The sequence below is a fragment of the Anser brachyrhynchus genome (assembly GCF_964034855.1).
Source record: "Anser brachyrhynchus genome assembly, chromosome: 24".
NCBI classification, from domain to species: domain Eukaryota; kingdom Metazoa; phylum Chordata; class Aves; order Anseriformes; family Anatidae; genus Anser; species Anser brachyrhynchus.
Window position 1 is genome coordinate 5,590,914 of NC_137717.1, and position 20,087 is coordinate 5,611,000.

The 20,087-nt window shown below is 46.9% G+C and overlaps 1 long non-coding RNA gene across 1 annotated transcript; it reads right to left on the reverse strand.

The window, feature by feature from the left end:
• Positions 1–658: 658 nt before the first annotated feature.
• On the reverse strand, positions 659–8,759 carry LOC308182261. The gene is made up of 3 exons (XR_013941726.1): positions 8,457–8,759; positions 6,653–6,762; positions 659–2,006 (listed from the first exon to the last, which is right to left on the reverse strand). It is a non-coding gene; the product is annotated as an uncharacterized lncRNA (long non-coding RNA).
• Between the last annotated feature and the right edge of the window lie 11,328 nt (positions 8,760–20,087).

Consider the following 20,087-nt stretch of genomic DNA (forward strand, 5'->3'; position numbering starts at 1 on the left):
GCTACGGATATTTTGCTCCTTGTGATGCTTACTTGTTGTTAAAAAGGCTCTGCCTTGTGTAAACGCACAGGTGGGCTGGTGACTCAGTGTGGCGTCCCAGGGGGTCGGCGTTAGAAATGTTTTGCTCTGTATGGTGGGAGCCAGAAGGCAAGCAAAGGCAGGGATTCCCCTAAGGGACAGCACCTTGTAGCAGAGATGGTCTTAAATACCCTCCTGTGCTATGCTCTGGGGAGCTGTCCTGTGATTGTGGCTTCATCATGCAGGAAACATGAGAGAAAGCGTAACTCCTAGGAAGTTAAACCAGCAATTGCACCGGCACATTCACCAGGGTACTGCACGCTGCTGGTGATCTGACCTGCAAGATGCAGCAAGGCAGCTCAGTCTCCAGGCAAGGCCCAGGAGACACGAGGTCTTTAGGACTGCTCTGTGATGTTGGCAAATCCACAAACCCTTCTACAGCTGCTGCCGCCCTGCCAGATGCCCCTGGGAGGAACGGATGACCCAGTGTCTCCGAGCCCATCTCCAAAGCCATGTCCAAACCCATGTCCATGTCCATCTTTACTCTCAATCTTAGATCTCCTGTGTCCTGCTCACAAGGACATGTTCAGGACGCAAATAAAGCAAAGGTGACCAAGCCTCAAGGTCCACTTTGGTGAGCAGAAATTTCTCTATATCCCCACGGGCTACTGGTGACGAGCTCAATGTGGTTGCTCATGTACAGAGCCTGGTGCCACTTAACTGCCCTAAGGGATCTCTCCCGGCCGGAGGATTACTGGTCCCCCAAGGTCCTGTCACATTTTCCAGATCACTGCATGTCTTGTGTGCCCCCAGGATGTCCCAACAGAAACAAGTGCTTTTGCTTAAGTAATTCAATTGCTCCCAAGATCTCTATTGACTCTGATGGGAGGACAGGGGCTCAGCTCGCACAGAGGCATGTACATTAAAGCCTCTTAATCTGGGGATGATTCTTATCCAAGTGAGTCCCATGTGCTTAAGCTGCCTGTCTTCATCTCTCTGTAGATGGACATTTTTTTGTCCCCTTCAAATCTCTCCACCTGTGGTGACAGCTTTCTAGCTGAGGAGCTGGTTTCCAGCCTCCCCCTTCCTAAAACCTTTGCGAAGGGGATGCCTCCAGGCATCACTCTGCAATCACTTCTACAGGCTTGCAGCTTTTCTGTGGGCTTAGCTCAATATGAAGGCCATGACGGCTCTGTGCATTTCCAATTATAAATTTTGCAGCATCTGGTCTCATGAGAATTCACTTCCATGAGCATCACTCTGAAATCTCAGAGCTGAAGATACAGAAACTTTGAAAACGTTTCTAGAGGTGTAATTTGCACAGTGAGATGAGCACGGGGCTGCATCTGTTGAGTTAGATCAAGGCTAAACAGCTCATGGCTGCACACGTATCCTAAGAGAAGTATTGCATATGTTTCCCCAAAATGCTGTGGCAAAAAATGATTAATGAGTAAGGGTGCTAACTGAGCTGAGCATGAGTGTCTTTTCTCCTTGTGTGCAAACTGCTGATTTTTGTTGCATAATCTCTTTTGGACTCCAAATAGAGCAATCCAAAGTTTTAAGTAAAAGAAACCTCCAGGGTTATGTCTTCAGGTTTCTTTTCTTTTTCTTTTTTTTTCTCTGAAACATTCAAAGTGAAGCTGAACGGTTAAAACCATTTTCCTCTTAGCGTGTTTGCCTTTGTTCACAAAAATGGAAACAATCCATAAAAAGTGACTGGGAGATGAATGTTTCAAAATCCTATTTTTCTGCAAGAAAACAATTTGGACTCATCCAGACCTTGCCCTATTACACCAGGGTGTTTTGCTCCCCCCCAGACACTGCTGCTGGCCAGGCAGGGGTTAACACCTTTCAATCAGTGCAAAAAGCCCAGAGTGTGCGATTTTCCACATCAGTCAATTCCCTTCCCCTTCCTTTGCCAGTGGTCTGCCTTTGAAGCTGGATCTTGCAAAACTTGCGTTCATTAAATGGGGCTGAACGTGGAAACGCTGAAAGAAATAGAAAAAAATAAATAAATTCAATAAAATCCTCCAAATCTTTGAGCCTGTTTCCTTGCGACCACGGCTCAGCCAGGCGGTGTGGGCTTAGCAACCGGGGAGAGGGGAGAGCATCCTTCGCTTTGCATGGGAGGGAGGAGAAAGCTTCATGGATGATTTTCAGACCCAGTTTTTGAGCAGATCTGTGAAATTGCATGCCAGCATGGCGCACAGCCTCCGAACCTGCCTCCTGCGAGCCTGGGGGCCTCCAGCACACCCAACTGCATGGCACAGGGGGAAGCTCAGGAGCTGCATCCCTCAGGCCTGGGGCTCTGCCTCCCTTCCCAGAGCCCCTGCTCCTCTTGGCCTCACTGCTTTATGATTGCTGAGTCAAGTATTCCCTCTGCTGACCGTATCAAGTAACTCTTTATTGGTACACCAGAGAATTATTATGTATATATATATATATTCATTTTTTTTTTCAGTGAAATAAAGCATCATTTCCAGGGTCTGCAGTAAATTCACCAAAGCCAATATATCCAGGGATGAATGAGCTATATAAAGTTTGGGGTGAGTTTTTGTGCACGGAAAGGTCCTGCGGGTTTGCACCCAGCTATTGGTCGAGTTATGTTTGGAAAGCTTAACAGTTTGAGCTTCCTCTGGGCTATGTTTGATGAGCATGGAAAGCCCAGCTATTCATTTTTAAGCTAATAAACCAGCACACGTGGTCTGCCTCCTCTGCCTGTGTCACACCGTTAGCATTCAGAAATGTTTCAGCTAAGCAGTAAATTTTACTCATAACTTGTGTTTGCCTCTAGGAGACCCAATTGTTCATTCCCAGGTTGTTATCTCTATATTTATTTTGACCAAATTTCAAAAATAGTAATGGTACATTAAAAACCAACCTAATCCTGGCATACAGCACCATCTGAAAATTGCTTTGTCTTTTGAAGGAGGAAGGTAACATTTATTGTTATTTTATAGTGGGGGGGATGAAGCAGACAATAAACAAACCGGACTAGAAAGCAGAAACTGATTCCCAGCCCACAAAACAAAGGGATTTAAAAACAGTTTTCCTGCAGCTGAGGGAGCGAGATAATTTAATATCAGAGCCTCGTGATGCACGTCTTCCCATCCTATGGGTGCCATGGGGCACACGTGCATTTATGTGTCATTCTTGTGGGACCAGGCATGCGTCCTGTAAAATGGGGTCGTGGTCTCATGTTCTGGGCAAACAAGAAACAGAAGAGCAGCAGCGTGGCTGGATTACATTATTCAGCTCAGTGGGAGAAGCAGCTTTGCCTGCTTAAGATTAATCTGAACTCAAATTAAATTATTTGATCTATAAAATTGAGTTGATAATGTCATGTTTTGTTCTCTCTGTGGAAGAGACCAACCACACTTCTAGGAGCAGCTCTATTCTTGGCTCCCCCAAGAACAAAACAATGTAATTTTACATGGCAGTTATGCTTTCTGATGACTCACATTGAGAGAACAAGTTGGGGTAAATCTTCGGAGCTCTGTGTGCATCTAGCACAACCCCTGTTTTATTGAGGGGTCTGAAACAGGAGTTCAGACTGAGTTGTTACACAGGGCCAGCTTCCAAATTCAAACTCACATCTGGAATTAAGAGTTCCTGAGTTCTGGGGGTGTTTAGCTCCAGAGCTATGGGTAGAGCCCAGCTTCAGACCAACAACAGGGCAGGAGCTGCAAATCTGCACTTGATTTCTTAAGGCAGCTCATCACTTCTTAATGTATCCTTGTAAATCCACATCCACCCTAGCACTGGATGCATGTGTGTTGGAGAGTTAATTCTGCAATGCCAGGGCACGTTGAACACATCCATCTCTCCTGATTTCATTTTAAATTAGGTACAATCATTCCCCTCCCAAGTCCTTAAATGCCTTGTGTATTGTGCTAGAAAGATGCTACAGAAAAATTTAAATTAAATAATTAAATTTGACTTCTATATGCAAATCACAGCACAGTTGCAGACACCAGTGAGAACATAACCTTAACCACTGTCCTCCAAACAGCACCTGGGGATGAAATGTGTGTAGCTCTGCATTAACCTTAAACCTTCAGGCCTCGGTCAGTCAGATATTAAGAAGGGCAATTCCTAATTAGGACATTTTTAAAACAACCTGACATTAACTGTTGTAAAACGGAAATCTGCTTTTAAAGACTTTGAATTCTCCTTTTCTAATAGTAATTCTGAAGGCAAATATCTTTAGAATCGACCTGGGGATGGCACAGCAAAACGTCCCCTGCCTGTCACACAGGTGTGGTTGGGGAATGCACACCTCTGCTGTCTGTGGGATGAGGGAAACCTCTCACTGAGGCTGATGGAGACCCCCTTTGGGACAGCCTTAGATTCTGGCGTGGCCACAGTCAGATCTCCTCCCTGTCCTACCTGTCACCAGGACTCTCCCTGGGACCACAGCACACAGTCTGGTGACAGGCAAGAAGGCCTCAGGGGTATGAATTTATCACAGTCCTGATTTTGCCATTTTCTGGAGTAAACTTGGGCGGAGACACCATCAGTATGCATTTTAAAGCTCTCCCAGGAGGGAAATGCCCTCGTGAGGACTGGTTTTTAAATGCTAAGGAGTTTGCTCTACTCATAAAGACAAAACAAAAGTCATTACACAATGAAGTTACCCCCCCCAGTGCTGCAGTGCCATCAAGCCCTAGAATGGCTAGTATTCAATTAAAATGTAATCGTATCAAAGGCATTTCGGAGTTGTATGACAATGACTGTACACAGCACTAATACTGTAATGACACAGTAATCAAGTCTCAGTTGCATCCTATTCAAGTCCCAGCTGTTCTGAGTGAGGTATAACTTTCATCAGAGCTAATTATTTCATATTAATCTCAATACTTTAGCCCATACAGCTCCATAATACGCAGCTAATGAGGGTTCTCTTGTTGATGCCACAAACAAATGAGTTGAACCTCCTCTGCTGCATGGCCATAGGAGAGAGACAGAGTGACTGATTGAGACAGGGCTCCCACGGAGGGATATGAACAATTTAATTGTGATTGGGTTTTATAATTGGATTTCGTTTTAATGGTTCATGCTGCTCCCAAAAGGCTCTTGGTGTGGGAAGTACTTTATAAATAACATTTATTAATTGTTGTAACCTCTTTTTCTTTCATGGTGGGAGGGCTTTCTGAAAGCAGCTCTCCACCCCTGGTTATGCCATCCAGAAGGATCTCTGGTAAGGATACAGCTTAAAATCATGTACAGGACTTTCCATAGTGCTGCTCACCCCCACGACCGGGGAAAAGCATTGCTGCTTCGTCTGGATTTTCAGTGGGGATTGGGTATCAGACCTTTCCCGTTCAAACCTCCCATTTCTGCCACCTGAGCTAAGGAATTAACCCAATGAGTTTTCAGCAGCAGCTATTTCTGAACTAAAAGAGCCACTTGAAGAATCCTGTGACAGTTTGGGTTAGTCACATGGATGATTAGTCATGAGGCTTTCAGCTTAAAGCTTTAATCCATTTTCCTTTAAAGTTGATGGGAGCTTTGGCCCTATATCTGCTAGGGTGTATATTGCTTATGGCAACTCTAGTATAGGTTGCAAACCCTTATAAATCCTCTCTTGCCATGAACTCCTAACATTTACTGAACCTTTCATCTTTTGGACTGAATTTTTCATGCTTGGTCTCTGCCAGGAGATTGTTTTTAATGGATAATTTGAACACAATCCCTCTGGCCATTTGAGTTCAGGGACAGTTAGACACACAAAAGCTCGTCTACATTTAAAAAAGAAAGAAGTATTGTGATAGAAGTGAATCAATTTAAACTCAATCTTTTACAGACGTAAACTGGCTTATTTCTGCATAGTTCTATGCCACAGCTTTGTGAAACATCGACACATTCACATGCCCCAATTCCAACATGTGTGTGCCATCATTTATGCGATAAAGAGATCACTGTGACAGTACCAAATCCAGCTGATCTCACCCAGCTGCATTTCAGACCTGCTTCCCTCGCTGGGGACTTCAGACCCATGGAGAGCAAGAAAGCAAGCCCCACTGCTGCTTGGTGGAATTAGAAATGCAGTAAATGTCCTCGAAAAATGCAGTAATAGAGACGGGAGGAAATTCAATAGCAGAAAGCCCATGCATTTGGGAGGCTGAAGACTGCCATTTTTACCCTAAGCTAGAGGTGAGCAAGGAGGAAAAATCCCAGAATGAGCTTCTGGCCAGAGCTCATCAAGAAAACAGGGTATTTTGGGGGGAGCTGCCCAGGTTCAAGAATGAGAAATGGAGGCACAGGACTACTGGACTGTCTGGAAGAGCTTAAACACACATGCGTGTCATCCACGTGCTCATGCACCCCTGTGAAAACATTTCACCAAGTGACTCAATTCTAAAACAGAAAGACACTCATTTCACTGCAGAAAATTAGCTGTGAACTCCTGCAATCTTCAGTACTGAAGAAAAAGAAAAGGGGAGCGTTTTCCACCAAAACCACGGTCAGACAAGGTCACCCCATGAACAGCCTGGAGAGAGCTTGTCTGAAGGAGGCAAATCTTGTCTTTCCCCAGTAGGTTCTTCAACATTTTGCGACCACAGTCACAAATAACTATTACTGTCAATTAACTGTGTCTCAGGGCATCACTGAATGGCATCAATTTTTTTACCTGTTTCTTCAATGGGACAGTACTGTGCCCAGACGATAAACAGCTCTTCACACAGCAAAGCAACAGCAGGCTTGAGAGCAGAAGTCCTGATCTCTGATTAGAGAGGCTAGCTGTTAAAAAATAAAAAAAAAATGTTTTTTCTTCCAGAAGATTCCAGTGTTTCAAAACTAGTGGTTGCAAAAGCACAATCAAGAGCCAGAGCATCAGAATTTCCTGGGAAATTGCCATTCTTGAGCATTTCAGCTCAGAACTGTCAGCTTATTGCAGGCAGGTGGTAATCGAACAGCTTCCCATCATGATGCCCAAGCTCTGTGTTTTGGTGTACCATATAAATATGCTATTAATATTAAAATATAACAGGGCTAAATTGAATGAGGTGATTAAGTTACTTCAGATGTGTTAGGCACAACTGAAAAGAAGACAATCGTGTCATCTGCTTTCCCACCACACATTTCACCAGAACTGCAATGTTCCTGCAAAACAACTCAAGATAAAACCACATTTTGAAGTCAAGAAGGCTACACCAGCTTCCAGCTCCTGGGGATATTATACCAATTACTACTTCTGTCTGCTAATGCAAGAGAAGAAGTGTCTTTAAATGCAGACTAATTGCTCTTATTTCTCTGAATGCCTATAACTCTTGGGGAAAAAAAAAGAAAAAAAAAAGAAAAAAAAAAAACCAACCACCATCTCGTTGCAAAACCAGATTTCAAATTATGTTGCATAGGTAAATGAAAAGCCAAGATGTCTCTCATCTGAGTGTGATGGAGAGGAAGGACTGGATCGCCAGGGCCAGGATCACACCAGATCACCAGGGCCAGGATCACACCGGATCACCGCGGCCAGGATCACACCGGATCACCATCCTAACAGGAGAGCAGTCAGCAGTGGGCAGAGCAGGGCTGGGTCCGGAGCAGTTTCTCCCACAGCAGAGCCTTCAGAATATGTTAATGGCAACAGCTCCCAGCGTGGATCACATGCATCCTATTCACGTCCAGAATCCCTATCGCTCTATTAGTGTCACAAGCTATTAAAAGGACATTTCGGAGATAGGCCCCTCCGAGTGGGACCAGGAAGAAGTAACCATGGCTATTTGATATAGTCATAGCAACACCGGAGCATCACCTTGGCAACACACCAGCCTTATTTACTGAGGTGCGTGTCAAAGCATATTAAAGTCATTTATATCTCAATGAGTTCTGATGCCATCTTCTAATCCTGCGAGCTTCCAAGCAGCCCTGCGACAGCTATGGAAAAGTAATCAAAGGCAGGGTTTGTGTCATATAGCGTGCGCCATGCTCACAAATAAAGGCATTTTCATTTCTGTCAGATTTCTGACCCATTCAAAACTAATAACTTGCACGTGACTGAAATAACAAAAGCATCGGCTGGAAACAACTGCGATGGAAAGCCTTGAGGTGCAAATTAAATGCAGAAATTAAAGTGGATTACCACATGCCCCTGCCTGAAAATCAGAAAGGGAGAAATCTGGAGGTGTTCCTTGTGGCTGGAGCACTGTGAAGCCTCACTGTTTTCAGAGAGTGAATTCGGAGCCCGAGCCAAGGACAGCAAGCTGCGATTCCTCTCGCCCCCCGGGGCTGTCCACAGTACCACTGCCACCCAAGCTGAGCTCCCTGCAGGGCCTGGGCTGGCTCCTGGCGAGCAGGACAGACCTGCTCCAGCAAGTCCCACTTCTTTTTTATCCTTAAAGCTGAGGTTTCTACCGAAGGGAGACTGTACCACGGACAACTTCCTCAGGCAAACAACCTCCTATTCCCTGCACATGCAGGCAGAGAGCGCTCACCAAGTGACTCCTGGAAAGCACAAGGCTGTGGGGTTCCTGCTCTGCCTTTAGCTCTGCCACCAGAGCCCACTTCAGGAGAAGAAAAGAGCTGGGTGCTCACTGGGAACCAGGTGTCCCTGATTGGATTTACTGCCCTGGAGGAGAGATTTGCCTCCACAAGTGCACGCAGGACTGCAGCTGTCGTGGCAGGAGCAGGCAGCTTTGGTGGTAACACATTCCTGAAATACAGGGAAGGCAACGTGGGGTTTCTCTTCCCTTAGAGTACCAAGGTGCAAACCCCTGAGATTTCCATCATTAAGCAGGAAGCAGCATTTCTAATTAAGCTAATCAACACGGACCAATTACTGGAGCCCAGACTGAGTGGCTACCCTGTGTCTGTGAAAACTCTGCATCCCTTACGAGAGCACGCACAGCTTTAAGCCCATAGGATCATGGTGCTTCAAATCCTTGTTTAAAAAGGAAACCAAACAGGGTCACTGCGGCACAGGACCTGGAGCAAGGCACCAGCAAGCGGTTCTGCAGGGGCAAGCGTAAACCCTGACAGCATCAATAGCACAGGGAGCACTTCAGTGCCAAGTGGGAGGCATCTCAGGGCCCCTCAAACAAGCCTTGACAGCACTTGGCCACCGGCACCTTTGTTCCCCCAAGGCCACAGCTGCAGGGCCCATTGTCATTCATGGGCCTCCGCAGCAGATTAGGTGGCGGAGCAAAATGCACCTTAATAGCATCTTGTGTGGCAAAGACGCTTTAACAATTTAATGCAATTTCTTTACAAGCATGAGGGGCAACAGAAGCTTCTTAAACAGTCACTCAGTTAGCTTTATCCCACTTCATCTGCTGGAGTTTCCTTGTGAGAAGTCACCTTGATGAATTTGTCTTTTTCTGACCTCTCTCTTTTCCCCTGTTAGTGACGCAAAGAAACTGGTGATGAGGAAGAGAAACATCTTTCTTTCCAGTTCTCTCAGTACCACAGGCCCCACTGGTGTGGCAGCACGGCTCTGGGAGCAAGGCACGGTCCCAAGCAAGGGGCTCTTCGCAAACTGAGCTTGAAAAAGAAGCCACAAGACACTCGTCCTGTCTGCCTGTATGGGATGTTCTCCCCCCTTTCCCCTGAAATCTCATCTCCAAAGACAGATTGCTTCCCATACCCTCCAGCACCCCAGCGTTAGGATTCACGTGGCCAAAATTCAGACCTCTTGGAGGTGCCCAGTCCCCAGCTGCCTGGCAAGGAGGGCTGGCGATGGGCAGAGCAGCTCCACGTGTGCTCTTCCCATGCAGCTTTTCCTTCCTCCAGCTTTTGTTTACTCCTCTAATCTCTGCCTTTGTTCAGCCTGGTGCTCAGAGAGCGGAGTGACTCATAACAACGCATACACTCCAGAAACGCAGTGAGATATTTCAACTGCTCCATCTCCATTATAGCATTTTAAAGGTTTTGTAATGGGCTGGATCATCTCAGGTACATTCAGCGTAGCTCACTGGCAAACCTCAGCAAGAGCTTATGAACACGTGCAAGGGAGGACAGATTTCCAGCTCAGATCTTACTCAAGGCTCACAGAAGCATCGCCAGGCAGGAGATGAAGCAGCAATAGAGCTGTTCAAGGCTGCTTTTGGGAGATGGCAGCGTTGTGCTCATGCCTTCGTCCCCACACAGTGCAGTCCTGGGGAGAGAGCTCAGTAGGGGCACCAAGATGAAAACACCAAGACACTCACCTGCTGTGAAACCACTGCCCATAGGACAAATTCAGCTCTTGCACGGGCAGGCACAGCCCCCTGAGGTGCAACAGGGACACTAGATGGGTGCACCCAGGGGTTCTTCACCCCCCAAGATCCGCTCCTGGTGGAGGTGAGCCAAGGAGCCTGTTCCTGGCAGGAGGGGCTCAGCAGGACACCAGGGCTCTTTCTGGGCTTCTTACGTGCTCCCAAGCTGCACCTGATCTTGGCAAGACCTGGCTCATCTGTATCTCACACATCTAGCACCTGGCTTTACAGCCTTGGTTACTCCCTCCTGGGAGCTGTAATGTTCACTCTGCGTTTGGAGGGAACTTCAAGAGCCCAAACCGAGGGTGGTAGGCTGCTGCTGCTGCCTTGAGTGCCTCTGCAGCCAGCCAGGCATTAGCTGACAAGCAGAGCAGCTCATCAGAGCAGCAGCAGCAGCTCTGCACCCTTGGGAGGGGACACCTTTTGCTACTGTGCAGGGTATTAATTAATTAATTAAGAAGAAACCAAGTGCTGTAATGATGCACGGGGCACCTACAAGCACCAGGCTCTGCATCCCAACACGGAGCTGGAGAGCAGCTGGGGTGAGGGGAGCCATAGACTTCTGCAGGGCGCAGCAGGCTTGGGGGGTGTCGGAGAATAATGGGACTCTGAGCCCATAATAACACAAGTACAAGCATGGACTCCAGGTCATCATTTATATCTTAACAAGGCCAAGTACCCACGCTTGGGAGTGAGATGGACTCTTTATTTAGCCTGTTCACTGCCACAGCTGATGCTATGGGGGAGCCTTTGGAGCGGCACATGCAGTATTATCTTAGCTCAGAAGTGGGGGTGGAAGTGGGGGCTGCAAACAATCACAGGCTGCTGGGTTGCAGTCGAAAGGAATGTTCCTTTTGTTAGGATGAACTCCCTAGCCAGACCTTGCAAATATTAAATATTAATAATTTTCCCACCACATGGGGCAGCGCTCACAGGGGTTTGGTGTCCACTCTGGTACAAGCTCATTATGTGAGTTCAGGAAAAATGCTTCCTCTCCTGGTTTCCACGTCAAATGTAAGCTCTTTGGGGCAAGAGATGTCTCTCCGCTTAAATGTTTGCAAAGGACCTAGAAATGCAGCTTCTAAACACCCCTTGACATCGGAAAAATCTGGCTGAGATGGGGATGTATCTTCGCAGCTAAAAGACAGACCAGCACATGCGATCAGGCACACACCTGCAGCAAGCCTTTCTGTGCTTTCTGTGCTTCATTTATGAGAAAAGAATTGCAAAGGAGCCTGTGTATTTGCTTGTGCTTGGTGGTGGGGTTTGCATTTAGCTCTGCTGTTGAAAGCGACAGTGCTCTGCAATGAGAAGATAAAAAGCCTATGAGCAGAAGGCGTAAATTCATCGTAACAGACCTTTATTTCACTGGACAATGAGCTGGGGTCTGCAACTGCTGGAAAAAAAAGCTAAAAGAAAAATATCTCAGCCACTTAATATTCAGTAACCACAAGAGCCGTGAATGCTCTGAATGGAAAACTGAGGTTGCCACCCTCAGCTCTGTATCCCGCATCCCCGAATGTGCCAGGTGGCTGCTTCATCTGCACTAAAAGCCTCTGCCTTTGCCATCCGTAGGATTCATCCACCCTAATCTGGACATTTTACATGACGTTTTACATTTTACTGTGTTGTCTTGTTGTCAGAAAGCAAAAAAAAAAAAAAAAAAAAGAAAGAAAGCACTGCGGGAACATGATGCATCCACCCTGTTTTTGACATCTGTCTTGGGCTGTGATGAGTCGCTCTCTGGAGCTGCCTGTTTCTGCTCCCCGTACAAAGAGCCGAGGGAGACCTGCTCAGATTTGGATGCTGAAACTTCTCTCACTCAAAACCCCACCCTTCACGTGGGAATGTTATACCCCAAATTCCCCACCCTGCATGTCCTCTCTTGGGCTCCCATGCACAGACTTGCTCTTCCTCCCTCCCTCCATGGGGATTTCATTTGTGTGTCTTCCTGAAACTGAAATAAAAGGTCTCCGAGGCTGTAAATAGATGTTTTGCAAATACATTTTTTTTCTCTTTGTGTCTATGGAAAATAACATAATGCCAGGGAAGTTATTTACTTCTCGTAGCATGTCTGAAACCTTTCATGCATAAATATAAACAGCCTGCAGTGGAGTGGGGCTTCAGATTCACAAATCCCAGTGAAATATTTTTCCATGAGTTCTCAGTGGGGTGAGGGAATTTACAAGTTATGTATTCTTACCTTGTTACTGAAGACTATTAGAGATTTAGTCTGGCTCATCCAGATCAGCTAAACAAATAGACTTTCCATTCCCAGAAATGCCATTTAATCAAACCACCGCGCGCTTTATGAAAGAAGCCGGGCAGGTCACCCCGAGTGGTGTGCAAAGGCAAGGCACAGCCGTAAATAATTGAATGGGTGACAGAATTCAAGGAAGGGAGGAAGCTTTGTCACTGATCTTTTGTTCAATTTATAGTCTCAACATTTCTTTTTCTGTTAGTCAAAACAAAAGCCTACGGAGATACAGAAACCGACTCTCACACACTTATGTGAATACCCAGATACGTAACGATTTTCTGGGAAAACTTCAGTTATATTCCACCAACTCTTTATCTTCTCTACAAACAAAATCCACATAGGCCAGTTCTTTGTAAAAAACATATTCTGTGGGAACAGATTTCAGATGTGCTATGTGTAATGGGGCTGCTTCGGATGTCTTCAGGCATTTATCCAATCCTTCTTCAAGGAAATTGATTGGTGTTTTAATACTTCAAACTTAATAGCTCTTTTTCATTATTTTTTCTTTTCTGGCTGTGTCCTTGATTTCTGTTCAGAGAAAATGTTCCCTCACAGCTCTGCTATTTGATGATCCCCAGCAGGTCTGTATTCTGCAGAGGAAGGCTCTGGAAATGGTGTGCTAAACGGCCATTTGGGTTCCAAAAAGGCCCTGTTTTGGACCCTGGGTGCTTTGTGCCAGGTGCTGGGTGCAATGGGACAGAAACATTCCCAGAGCCACTGCAGAGAGACAGCACAAGGATGGGGAGCAAGGAGGGAAAGGCTGTATGGGCTTTGTGGCACTGAGCTTGTAGAAATCCCTGAGGTCTCCAGCCCTGAGCTTAGCCTGGATCCCTGTCCAATGCTAGGAGGTTCAAGGCAGGAAGACCTGCCAAAGAGAGGGGTCAAGATGGGCAGACAAGGAGCAACGCTGAGTCTCAACAGAGACATTTCTGACATTTCCCTGTGTGTTGGAGCCCACAGAAATATCCTTTTCCAGTGGTTGAGCAACACAACCCCCAGTACCAGAGAGTCCTTTCATGGGGTGGGGATATTTGTGGACAGAAATGTGTGTGTAGATATTGTAGAATGATGTCTCTGACTCTGTGAACGTGTCCAGGTGTCCTCCAGGTGCGTGCACCCATGCTGCAAGGGGGACGTATAGGGACCCTTTGGGGACCTTGACCCCAGGCTTGCTCACAGACCCCCTTCTATCTCAGGGCTCATACTAATCCCTAGAAATAATCCCAGGGAGAGAATTTTCCATCTTCAGAGATGGCAAAGCACTGGCAAAGCACGTGTTGCTTCAGCAAGCAATGAAAACCTTTCTCCCTCACCTCCAGTATCCTTTGCTGGCGCTGCTCTCCCAGCTCGAATCACATTTTCTTATTGGGTTCCCGGACTGGGCTCAGTCTGCTGGTTCAACACTCACTTTCTACATGAGCGACGAAACCAGAGGAACGAGGGGCTTTTTGTGAGCGTGCACCAGTTCCAGAAGGAGCTGCCTTCCCCATCCAACATCTTCAGGTTCCCGCCTGCAGCCTCTCACTCCCACTGAGCATCCCCTGAGCATCCCAGGCAATGGCAGGAGGAGAAGCAGCACCCAGAGCTCATGGGTGCAGCTCAGCCCTGGGACAGCCCAGCTAGGGTCAGCATGGCCCTTCGGGGCAGGAATTTGCAAAATCCTTGAAATGCATGAAAACATTGCACCCTTGCTGCGAGCTGTCATGCAGATTTGCAAGTGGCTGTGGGGTTCAGCACTGCCCACGGGAGGATGGCAAGGGAGAAAGGCGACCCCTTCCCCAGGGCTTTAGGGTGCAGCAGCGGGTGATGGAGAGTGCACGCAGCTCCCCAAGCCTTTGAGGTGCAAGTCCGGACTGTGCACCCCACGTCACGATGTTCAGCCACAAGAGGGAGATCGAAGCTACTGAAAGCACCCCGGAGGCTCCTGAGGTTTGGATGGGAGCGGGACCCCCGTCTGCAGCACCCCTCTGGCACCCTGCAGCACCCGGCTCCGGGCGTCCTCCCAATCCCCATGCAGGTGGGAGCAGCAGGACTTGCTCGTGGGATCTGATGAAGGTTAGAGATGAATTCTCCACTCCCTGTGACAGAAGTGTGTTTACCTCAACCTGGGAATAAAGTAACTCTGAATATATACTTTTATATGTATATAGTTTTTGCTTCTTTTTTATGAGACCTTTATATTAATGAGGTTAATTTTGCAGCAAAGACAGCAATAAATAATAAATGAGATTTAAGTGGACTTGTCTCTCTGAAAAGAAAAGAAAACACACAAACTTTTATTTTTCCTCGTTAACAATGTAAATGGAAGCAGGCTGGGTACAACTGACCATTCTCTATATTACAAGTAATAATTACTTAATTATCATGGGTAAAAATATCCCATTATCCGCATGCCCTAATGAGCCTTGGCAATACTGCAAGGATCTGTATTTGTAAAGAAGAAGAATTACAGCCTGGAGCCACATTTGATAAGGCCAAATTCACACAAGGAACAATGCGCGGAATAGCCAGCCCCAGTAATGTCAATGAAACAATTTGTGGAAGGCAAGTGGTGACACAACAAGCCTCTTAGAGGCAACGGTTAATTAACTGACAAAATTACGTACTTAAAAACCTAATTTCCTCCATTTCTACCTGCTGCCTGGCTCCAGCAAGCACCTGTTTGTGTCGCTGCACTCACTTTGATTTTGACCCCAAACTACTTCCCTGAAGCTGCGATTTCCATTGCGGAGGGGTTTGTCTGAGCAGGATCCCTCTCCTAGAGTTTGGGGTCGATTAAATGCACTTTTACTCGTTTGGGGGTGAAAATGTTCGTGCCCGGACAGTGAGTTTTTGTCCTCAGCCCAGTCACCAGCAGAGGGGGAAGGAGCAGCAGAGAAAAGGGAGTCACCTACAGGTCTGATCCTAAGCACCATGGCAAAGAGAGAGCAGACGAGTTCAAACCTCGCCCCAAAACACATCTCTGCAGCTCTGCTGGTGCCCAGGAGGCAGTGAGAGGAGGTGGCTGAGAGGATGGGGCCATGAGCCATGGGGACAGCAGCCCCTCAGCCCCTCTGCAGCCCCAGAGCACGGCGGCACCTGAGATTGTCACCGCTGAGAGAGGCTCAGGGCTGAGATCCATCACAGGGGGCTCAGAGCTCTTCCATTAGGCAGATATTAAACCGGCTTTTACATTAATGACATTTTCAGAAGTGGGGTGCCCGTGCAGGCTGGCGCGTGGGCTTCTCTTCCAACCGTGGCTGCAGGAGGAGGTCCGGTCCCTCCCGAGGACGGGTGGGATACGGGGCTTGGGTGGGATGCCAGGCCCACCTGTCCCCAGGACGTGATTTTTACCTCCCTCTCCTCTTCTCTAGCAACACCCAGCTTTGATTAGATGCTTAATTTGTACACGTGGAGCGGGAGGTTTCTGTCTTCAGATAATGTGCTCTATTTCCCTGAAGATTCAGAGCAATTTTCAAAGCGAGGTGCTCTAAACTTTCAGAAGCCAGATGAGAGATTTTTTTTAGGAGGAAGAAAGAGATGAATTTCTGCATTTCAAGGAAAGGGGTAGGTTTTCTCTCCCTCCTTTTTCAATCAACCCTTTATAGAATTGCTCTGTGAGAAAAAATATTACATATCAGCTTTATTTGATCATAATTGAATATCCATCAACCTATCCACCTATCTAGCTATCTTTGTACAGTGCTGGGCACACCAATCTCTGATACAACAGTAGGCTGGTTCGAATTTAAAATTAAATTGTTATTGTCATTGTTAATGGATGTTCATATGCTACAATGCTGAAGCTATAGAAGAAAATTGATAGTTTATCTAGATAGATCATCTGACCCATACGGATAACATTCAGAGCTGCCAATGAAGGCACAAATTTTCCTGCGTGTCATTCTCTGCAGGAGCAGAGCCGTGCTGTCTGTGCAATCAAGGTCTTTCCCATCTCAGGGATATATACAAGGCACTGTATAATGTATTTTTCTCCTCCTCCCATCAAAACTATGTTCGCGCTGTACACATCAGCCTCTAAAATTGCATTGGAGCACTGCTCAGCTGCAGAATAGCTATTGTCATCTCACTGCTGTATTTATTTAGCTGTGTTGTGTCTGCTGGAAAAAGCATAGGCAATTTAAAAAATTGGGCACCTGTTGGCCAGACAGCTGGGGATGGATGAGGAGCTGAGGACCAGGCAGGTTCTGTAGTGGCTGGTGGGTTAATTTTCCTTCCCTTCATTTAGATTCACACCCTTTGCCTTTCTGCTTTCAATATATTCAGAAACTAGAAGGGAAAATTGCTCCCGTGGTGTTTGCTGTTGCACAGTCAAGCACTGGATTCCTCCGGCAAAAAAAAAAAAAACGCTTTCTTAGCTCCAAGTGCAACACGCATTTAGAAAAGGTTAACAATTAAAAGAAAATAGTGCCAGGAAAAACACATCACTGTGCACTTCCCTGCAAAACAAAAAAAGTGGCAAAACCCCTCCATGTGCTGCACACGGCAGCCTGCTCACGTCCCTTGGCCAGCATCTCCCTGCCAGGGTCCTGAGCACGTTTCCACCGGGGACAGCTCTGATCTGCTCTGCTCTGATCCCAGGAGCCCAAGAGAACCACGAGGGGATGGGGATGCTGGGCCTGAAGCCCTTCCTAGCAGCTCATCAGCAGCTCTGAAATTTTTAATTCAGGTGGAAAACCTGGATTTATGAACCATTATAATTGCACTTAGAGCCCCTCTGTGAGATCTGAGCATCCCTGTATGTGGTAAGGAGTAGGCACGAACTCATCCCCCGGAGGCTTCCAGTCTTGGCAGCGTGAGCAGGTCGAGACCCGCTGTGCTCATGCAGTGGTGTCTTGGTCTCCCAGCCTCTCCGGCTGGTGTTTTACCCACTTGAACACAAACGGCAGGAATTAAATGGCTCTTGACTGACTCTCCACCTGCTGTACAAAAAGGGCCATGAATTCTAAAGAAAGGGAGGAGGGGAGTTTATTAAAAGGAGCATTTGCTTTCATCCCAGAGGGGGCTGGAGCAGGAGTTCAGTGAAACGAGGCATGGAGGAAAAGTGCACAGTCCCTGCAGAAGTGTCCTGTCCCTGTCCCTGCCCTCCTGGGCAGCACCCACACTTCTGGAGCTGGGGTTTGGCAGGAGGCAGATTTGGTTCGTGGCTGTTCCCCAGCACATCTGATACTATCTCCAAATCTTTCAGAGCTCCAAATCACTCAGCAGTTTTACAAATGATCCCAGAGAGCGAAGTCAAGGGGATATCAGGTAGGCAGGACTTTGCCTGCAGGCAAGCATATCTTAATATGTTGCATTAACATTTAACAACCAAAGTCATTCATACCAATGGCAGCGGTAATTACACTGCACTTGACACTGCCCCAAGGTGGTGTCTAGAAATTATATAAGCTAACAGATCTGAATGACACAGGAGGGGTTTCCCACACCCCCCACTTATCCTTAAAACCCCTGTGATGTTGGTGTTCCCCCTTTGCTTGGTCAGGCCCCAAGGGCTCATCAGCCCATCAACCAAATGTATTGCTGTGTTGTGTCTGTGCGAATAACTGGATTAGCACAGCTTTTTTATTTTGTTTTAACCCTTGTTAGCATTTCCCTGCCTCTGAGGGCAAATATGCACAGCAGGAGCTGCCTGAAGCTCTCCGTCCTCCTAGGAGCCATGCATTTGCAGGCTGTAATGCCATGGTTATTATTTCCGTTGCAGCACAAGCTGCAGGTCCTCTGCTGCACATGGAGGTGAAGGCACCTGCCTAAAGCTGCAAATAACCCTGGCAGTACTAGGAGTTCACCCCAAATCTCTTGATTTCAAATTCAGCCTCTCTCGAAGGCACTCATGCACAGTGTGGGCTGCATCTGCTGTAGGGGAAAGCCAGATTGTTGTCCTCCCTGGTTCGGGGAGACTTCAACCCCACAAACCAAATATTTCTGCAATGTGTGTTACGTACCCTGCAAAGGCAAAAGCCTTATTAAAAATAAAAGTAAGAAAAAAGAAAGAAAGAAAGAAAGAAAGAAAGAAAGAAAGAAAGAAAGAAAGAAAGAAAGAAAGAAAGAAAGAAAGAAAGAAAGAAAGAAGGAAAGAAGGAAAAAGAAAGACAGAAAGAAAATCAAGACTTCTTTCACCCCCTGCTGAGACCTTTCTACACTTTCCCTCTCCCATTCCTTGTATCAAATGCTGTAATAGATAACTGGCTTGTTAGTGTTTTAAGCAGGTTTTCCCATGAATATCACATAACCTTGAACTGGGTAACGGAGACAACTATGCTTTTGCTTGGCTGTGTTACAGAGAGGCTTGCTGAGCAGGGAGGTGGGGCTGGCACGAGTTACAGAACTGGCAGATTCCTGCCGTGGTGGGGACGCTTCCCCAGGTCAGCTGCAGCTCTGCTCACCCCAGCCCTTCCTCGCTGCCCTGCCCCGAGCTCTGAGTGGGGAAAAACTGCTGTCAGGGTGGCTGTCAGCACGGCCATACGTCTGTACTGAAGGGAAGCTCGCAAGACATAAAAACTTCATAAAACTGCTGATGGCAAGTTGCTCATGCCTTTACCCACTTTTGGACATTTGGGCTGAAACGGAGCATTTAGGGAGCTTTAGAGAAGTGGTTCAGGTGTGCCCTGGCACGTCTACGCTACCCAGGCTGGGTGCCAGGAACCCACCGGTTTTATCAGCTCAGTGTCAGACCCTGTGTCCATCAGGGGACAAAAAACATCCGTATCTACCTCTCAGTGAAGCTGGAGCTGCTCACCCCTGCTCTTTTCCCTATTCATTGCACAGAAACAGGCTCTTCCAGAAGAGGTCTGGGCAGGCACCATCAGCACAACAGTTTGCTAACCCTGAGGGCAAGGGACACAGCCTGGCCTCGTTTTTGTTCATCTCTCTAATTGAAGTGTGTAGGTAAAACCCTCTTCCACCCTCCCCAAGAGCCCCCATCCATCCCACATACCCAGAGAGCCCCTGGTCAGTGCTGCCCCATAAAGTAAGATTTCAGGGAAGGCCATAGCAGTTAAACAGCCTCACACCCGCCAATCTCTCTGTGCCCCTGTTCTCGAGTGAAAAACAAGCTAGAAGCAAGAATAATGGGTAACAGTCTCTTCTTAGAGGCTTTGTGCCAGGTCTGATCCTGGGTCTCAGCTGAGGCTGCTCAAAGCATCCTCACAGCTCAGAGAAATCAAATATCCGCACCAGATCTGTGTGCTCATCTGAACTGAGCTTTGTTTTCAGGGAAGAAATCAAGGTTGAGTAACGTTGGTGGGCTGTGAAAAACAATAACTAGAATGTGCTGCTCTCAAGGGGATGGAATTTACACAGAAATAAAGGAAATAAATAAAAAAAAAAAACGAGGTGTGTTTAGCAGGTTTGTTTCACATAGGTGAGAAATCATTGCGAGGTGAGCAAAAACTGCAGAGCAGCACACAGCAGCTCCCATCCATTCCCACTGATAGTGCACCTTTGCTTCCAGGGCGTAAATCGCTTCATAAATGACTAAAATTGTATTTTGGTCTAAAACTTTATGTTCTGCAAATTACAGATATCCAACCTTTCTTAAACATATTAAGGGAATTTCCTGAGGCAGCAGTTGTATGGTGTAAATCCACATGAACCTTATTCAGAAGATGCCT